The sequence below is a fragment of the Perca fluviatilis genome, chromosome 7 (genome assembly GCF_010015445.1).
Source record: "Perca fluviatilis chromosome 7, GENO_Pfluv_1.0, whole genome shotgun sequence".
Taxonomy (NCBI): domain Eukaryota; kingdom Metazoa; phylum Chordata; class Actinopteri; order Perciformes; family Percidae; genus Perca; species Perca fluviatilis.
The window spans coordinates 39,235,245-39,240,997 of record NC_053118.1 but is presented as its reverse complement, the minus strand read 5'-3'; the positions used below and the strand labels follow the sequence as shown (position 1 = coordinate 39,240,997).

General features: G+C 55.4%; 1 pseudogene; it reads right to left on the bottom strand.

Annotated features, from left to right (window-relative positions):
- Positions 1-443: 443 nt before the first annotated feature.
- Positions 444-4,936, bottom strand: LOC120562488 (annotated as a pseudogene).
- Positions 4,937-5,753: the final 817 nt, after the last annotated feature.

The window sequence follows — 5,753 nt, the reverse complement described above, 5'->3', positions numbered from 1 at the left end:
ATAACAGGGTTGGAAGAGTGCCCAAAACAACAACAACAAAGCGCTGCTGGCCCACTCACTACTCCTAGCTTCCTCCCCTCTCCGTAAAACTTCACCCTCCTTCCCGCCTCCTCTCAACCTGACCAATCAGCTGAACTAGGGCAACATCTTCCCCAATGAACACCCCGAATCTCTCCCATATTAGTCCTGCAGGGTCGCTACACTGCCCCCGCTAATTCCTTGTCCCCGAGGAAGCTCAAAGTCTTGAAAGCGACCCGGCAATCTCCGCACCCTCTGCGACCTCCTAACTCCTTGACCCTCCGGGAGAGGTCTAGGAGCGGTAGAGGCATTTCTTGGAACTACAGCTCCAAGCGGTGTCACCACCTCTCCTCGAAGAGCATCCTGCTGCCGTATTGGTGGGCCTCTCCTGCGGCACGGTGATCCTACACTTGCCCCGGTCTGTGTCACTGGGAAAGCCGGCTGTTGGTTACCTCGGTATGGTGCCATCCCGGTGTAGAACTACTGTGCGGGGACCAGCAGGGACCAATCCATGTGCTGTCCAACTTAGGGCAGCGGCCCTTAACTCTCTTGGGACCATACACCCAGGCAAGATCCCCTGCCTGGAAGTCCTGTCCTTTGATGTGCACGTCGTAGCCTCGTTTTTGACGGACCCCGGCCTGCTGCGATTGGGGCCCGGCAAAGTTGTGGGCCGTCTCCAATCGGTCCTGTAACTGCCTGGCATATTCTGCCCCCCCGAGGCATCCGGGTGCATCTGGTGGCCGTCCATAGGCCAGCTCCGTCGGCGTTCTCAGCTCTCTGCCGAGCATCAACAATGCAGGAGTACATCCGGTGGATTCTTGGACTGCGCTGCGGCACGCCATGAGGATGAGGGGAATCTGCAGATCCCAATCACTCTGGTCCGGGGCAGTGGAAAGGGCCAGCTGGGCACTCAAGGTCCGCATGAACCGCTCCACTAATCCGTCACTTTGTGGGTGCAGCGGAGTAGTCCTCGTCTTCCGGATGTCAAGCTGGCTACACATTGTGGTGAACACCTGTGCTTCGAAGTTCCGCCCCTGGTCTGAGTGGAGCTGTGATGGTGTTCCGAAGCGGCTGAACATTCCTTGTACCAAGGCCTCAGCCACGGTTGTCGCCTCCTGGTCAGGAAGGGGGTATGCTTCGGGCCACTTCGTAAAATAGTCAATGGCGACTAGCACATATCGTTCCCTCTACTAGTACGGGGGAGGGGCCCCAGCACATCAACGGCCACTCTGTCCATGGGCGCCCCTACCCGGTGCCTGCTGGAAGGGTGCACGACGGACCTTGGGGGCGCTTTTACGGGCAGTACAGGCATCACGCGGCGGCAGTAGTCTTCCACATCCCTCCTACTCTGGCCCCAGTAGAACGTCTGTCTCAGCCGTCTTAAGGTCTTTGTCACCCCAAAGTGACCAACTCCGGGGCTACCATGATGTGCTTCAAGCACTTCCTCGTGAGGGTTTTGGGTACAACCACTTGCCATTGTGGTTCTCCAGTGGCTGGCATACGCCAGCATCTCTTCAGGACTCCCTCATGCAGCTCCACTCCAGGCCATTGAGACCAGAGCCCTCTGACCCGGCTGGCCAGCTAACCAACTTCCCAGGGTGGGGTCGGATGTTAGCATCCAGCCACCCCATGACCAGATTGAGGTCAGGGTCCTCGAGTTGCAATTCCCTCCACCTCTTCACATTATCGGGTAACAGCCCCGACAGATCACCCTTCCAGCGTTCTGGCTTGCTGCTTCACGTTCTTCAGCACGGTCACAGTGGTGACAGCCTGGACCGCATGGTCGTGGGAGAGACTGTCTGCATTGTTGTGACTTTCCCCAGCTCTGTGCTGAATAGTAAACTGAAAGGCCTGGAGTTGTTCGATCCACCTGGCTACTTGTCCTTCTGGCTCTTTGAAGGACATGAGCCACTTCAAGGCAGCGTGGTCAGTGCGGATAGTGAACGGCAGGCCACAGAGCATATGCTTGAAATGGCCCACAGCATTGATCACTGCCAAGAGTTCCCTGCGAGTGACGCAGCAGTTCTTCTCTGGCTTATCGAGGGAGCGACTGTGGTAAGCAACAACACACTCGCCCTCTGGGGTCAGCTGCGAGAGTACGGCGCCAAGACCTGTGTTGCTGGCGTCCGTGTCGAGGATAAACGGCAGCTCAGGGTTGGGTGCAACCAGCACCGGGTCCTTGCATAAGACCTGTTTTAGCTGGTGGAAGGCAGCTTCCTGATCATGTCCCCACTCATAGGGAACATCTTTGCGCAGTAAGTTGAACATGGGCGCAGCCACCGTAGAGAATCCAGCCACAAACCGTCTGTAGTAGGAAGCCAATCCCAAGAAGGATCTCAGTTGCCGGACATCAGTGGGGTGGGCCAATCCCGGACAGCTGCTACCTTGTCTGGTTCTGTCATGATGCCAGCTTCACTTACTTTATGACCCAAGAAGGATACCTCCCGCTGCAGGAAGCAGCACTTACCGGGGAAGCTTCAGGCCTGCAATCTTGATCCCGCTCCCAGTACTTCTCTCAGGTTCTCAAGTGCTGAGTCAAAACTGGGCCCATGGACAAGGAGATCATCAAGGTAGACTAGGCAGCGCTCGGGGGGGACACCCACAAGGACCTTTTCCATCAGCCTCTCAAATGTTGCGGGGGCGTTGCACAGTCCGAACGGCATGGTGGTGAACTGCCACAGGCCCCGCCCCATGGTAAAGGCGGTCTTGGCTTTGTCTTCTGGAGCCATAGCCACCTGCCAATATCCACTCCGGAGGTCCAATGAGGAAAACCAGGCTGAGCCGGCCACGTAGTCGAGGGACTCATCTATCCCGGGCGGCGTGGATAAGAGTCTTTCACTGTCTTGTCGTTTAATGGTCGGAAGTCGACACAAAACCTCCACTTTCCATCCTTCCTAGGAGCCATAACGACCGATGACACCCATGGACTTTCGGAGGGCTCAATAATGTCAGCATCCTTCATTTCTTGTAGCATCTGGTTCGCAGCAGCTTGACGGGAATATGGGAGGCGCCTAGGCCGCTGGCGGATTGGCTGTGCATCCCCAGTATTGATGGAGTGCTGAACCAAGTGGGTGAGCCCCACGTCGTTGGGGTTGGTGGAAAAACTGTGTCGATACTCATGCAGGAGGTTCCAGAGCCTATTCTGCTGCTCCAAGCTCAGACCTGCACGATTTTTTTCCCACAGGTCTGCCGACGGTTGCACTGGCGGCTGTCTCTTTCTCAGAAATGGGGGCTACACTTGCGGTCTGGATCACTGCAGGTAATGGTGGCTGGTTGTCCGATGGGACAAGGGCTGTGGGGCTGTCAGCAGTTAGTGGACAAGGGCTTCTTGCCGAGTGGCCCTCCCCCCGAGGTGAGTCTGGAGAATGGGACGGTTCTCCTTGTACATCATCGTCCTCAACTAAATAACTAGTCATTTTTGGAATGTGAGGGTCACTCAGGAAGGGAATAGATACCCCATCAGGGAACATAATTTAGTTGTCCGTGTTGTCAGTATAGCCCTTGCTTCACAGAGGAAGTCCAGTCCAGGTATACAACTCTCAGTTACTTCAGCGACCCAGACTGGTTGGCAGGTGGAATAAGCCCCCACTTGGATCTGTGTTTCACACCGTCCTAGCATGGGGGCCTTTCCCCCTGTTACTGTGGTGAGTGGGACATTGGTGGCTTGGGGTAGAGTTCCAGCTGGCAGGAGATCAGGGTGAAGGAGAGTTGCGGTTGAGCCGGAGTCGAGCAGGGCGTTGGTCAATTGGCCATTGACCAATATCGGTACTCGGCAGCTATCATTGTTTGGGGTCTTTTGCGTGCTAAGGGCATGAGTGACAGGGAGGCGGAGCGCTTTTACCGCAGAATGATTGTCACAACCTCTGGGGAGCGAAGGTTGGCTCGGGTTGCTCCCCTCTACCTTGGCCTTGAGCGTTTCCCGATGCCGGCACACCCAAAGCAGAATCGAGAATAGGACAGAAGCGCCAGGTGTGACCCCGCTGATTGCACCTCCAGCAGATTTGCCTCTGTCGATCTTCAAGTGAAGGGAAAGGACGTCCGGGGCCCGTCGGCAGAGAGGTTGGTCCAATCTGCGGAGAAGCTTGACTCTTGGGCCTTGTTGACACCTGTCCGGTGTCAAACCTTCTATGAGGGTGTCTTCCAGCGCCAGTGCTTTCTCTAGAGCTGCTTCCAGGGTCTGTGGGTCAGCAAGCCGGACTTGTTGTCGCAATGGAAGAGGTAGGAGGCCACGAATGAATGCTTCTTTAGTTAGCACCAAGCGTGTTTAATCGTCAAACTCAGGGAATCTTCTTTCAGCGAGGTAGCGCAGCTCCGCTGCAAACACTCCTAGCTTTTCTCCAGGTGCCCGCATTCGTTCGTTAAACCTCTGCCGCATCACAACTGCGGGGGTGGTGGTCCCAAAGCGTCTCTCTAGTGCCCTGGATATAGCTTGTGGGTTCTCCAGGTCCGCCTCAGTCACATCTAGCAGTACTTTCCTAGCTTCACCTTCCAATGCTGAGATCAAATGGACGGCTCTCTCTGCTGGGGACCAGCCATTTGCGGCTGCTAGAAGACCAAACTGGGCCCAGTATGTTTCCCAGGAAGTGAGTCCATCATAACGCCCAACCTTTAAGCCGGACGTCTCTGGGGATGGTTGTTGCACCCTCATTAGGGCCGTGGTTAGTGCAGCAGTCAAAGCTGGTACCAGGTCACCTGGTCGGTTAGCAGCCGCAGGTGAACTAGCGGGGGTGGCAGTAAAGGGAGCAACACTTTTCACATCTCTCCACAGGTTGACAAACTGAACTGGCACCCTCATCGGAATGGTGGGCGGGTTGTGAATCCAAGCCACCCCCTGGAACATTAGCATCATGGGTAGCAACTGCAGCATGCTTATTTTTGGATGTGGCCGTTTTGACACTGGCATGGTTGGTGCCCACATGTTCCCTATTAGCGTTAGCCTGATAAGTGTTAGCATGAGCCTCTGACTCCTGGGGTTTAGTCACAGAGCTTTCCAGGAAAAGTCCGAAAGCACGTTCCATTGCAAGGCTCATCCTCTGCATAAAGCCCTCCTCTATTCTAGCTGTAATGTCTTTCTCTAACTCTGTGATAGAACTTGGTTGGCCATCCATTTTACCTTTGGGATCTGCCCCGAGTAGTGACATCATCGATGACTGGTCGACTGATGCAAGGTCTGCGCGTGCGTCGGGTTGTTTACATTTAATTCTCCCGGGCATGGTCTGGCTAGTGCGGCAACTTGAAACAGACTTTTCCTCATAGCTTCGGGAACGTCCGTCCGCAATGTAGCTAGGGGTAGTGAGTTGTTTTCCCCACCTTTCTCGCATTACAACTTGGTCGCCCTCTGCCGGCTTACCCTTTGGTGTTTCAGGGGGAGTATATAGGGCATAGCGGTCCGGTTTTCCGTTACGTTCAGCCATCTTGTTTCCTCGGTGGTGGCTAGCGGTGGTAGCCAGCTATCGTGCGGGGAAGGGAAGCGTGGTTGATCCCACTTCTGACACCAATGTAGAATTCACGGCTCTGCCGCACGGCTGGCTAGGTAGCTGAATGACGAGGAGACAGTGGCCGAAGTTTAACCGGATGGACCGGGCTTTATTACCCTCGAACACAGGCTAATAACAGGGTTGGAAGAGTGCCCAAAAACAACAACCAAAGCGCTGCTGGCCCCGACTACTCTCCTAGCTTCCTCCCCTCTCCGTAAAACTTCACCCTCCTTCCCGCCTCCTCTCCAACCTGACCAA